We start from the raw sequence: 1,017 nt of genomic DNA on the forward strand, positions 1-1,017 counted from the left end.
AACCTATTTCTTCCACCATTATTGTTGAAGCCTTGTTGAGGCTTCTGTTGGTCCTTCCATGAGAAATTTGGATGATTTCTCTATGAAGGATTATAGGTGTTTACATAGGGTTCTTCCATGTAATTCAACTCTGTCATTGCAGGATTCTCAGGATCATAAGCCTCTTCTTCAGAAGATGCTTCTTTAGTACTGTTGGATGCAGCTTGCAATCCATTCAGACTCTCAGAAATCATATTGACTTGCTGAGTCAATATTTTTTTCTGAGCCAATATGGCATTCAGAGTATCAATTTCAAGAACTCCCTTCTTCTGAGGCGTCCCATTGTTCACAGGACTCCTCTCAGAGGTGTACATGAACTGGTTATTTGCAACCATGTCAATGAGTTCCTGAGCTTCTGCAGGAGTTTTCAGATGAAGAGATCCTCCTGCAGAATGGTCCAATGACATTTTTGACAACTCAGACAGACCATCATAGAATATACATATGATGCTCCATTCTGGAAGCATGTCAGAAGGACACCTTTTGATCAGTTGCTTATATCTTTTCCAAGCTTCATAGAGGGACTCACCTTCCTTCTGTCTGAAGGTTTGGATTTCCACTCTAAGCTTGCTCATCTTTTGAGGTGGAAAGAATTTGGCCAGAAAAGCACTGACCAGCTTATCCCAAGAGTTTAGGCTTTCCTTAGGTTGTGAATCCAACCATGTTCTAGCTCTNAGAAAAGCACTGACCAGCTTATCCCAAGAGTTTAGGCTTTCCTTAGGTTGTGAATCCAACCATGTTCTAGCTCTGTCTCTTTCAGCAAAAGGGAAAAGCATATGCCTGTAGACCTCGGGATTAACTCCATTGGTCTTGACAGTGTCACAGATTTGTAAGAATTCAGCTAAAAACTAATGAGGATCTTCCATTGAAAGTCCATGATACTTACAATTCTGCTGCATTAGAGAAACTAATTGAGGATTAAGCTCAAAGTTGTTTGCTCCAATGACAGGAATTGAGATGCTTCTTCCATAGAAGTTA

Source organism: Arachis ipaensis, chromosome B03, assembly GCF_000816755.2.
Source record: "Arachis ipaensis cultivar K30076 chromosome B03, Araip1.1, whole genome shotgun sequence".
Classification (NCBI taxonomy): Eukaryota; Viridiplantae; Streptophyta; class Magnoliopsida; order Fabales; family Fabaceae; genus Arachis; species Arachis ipaensis.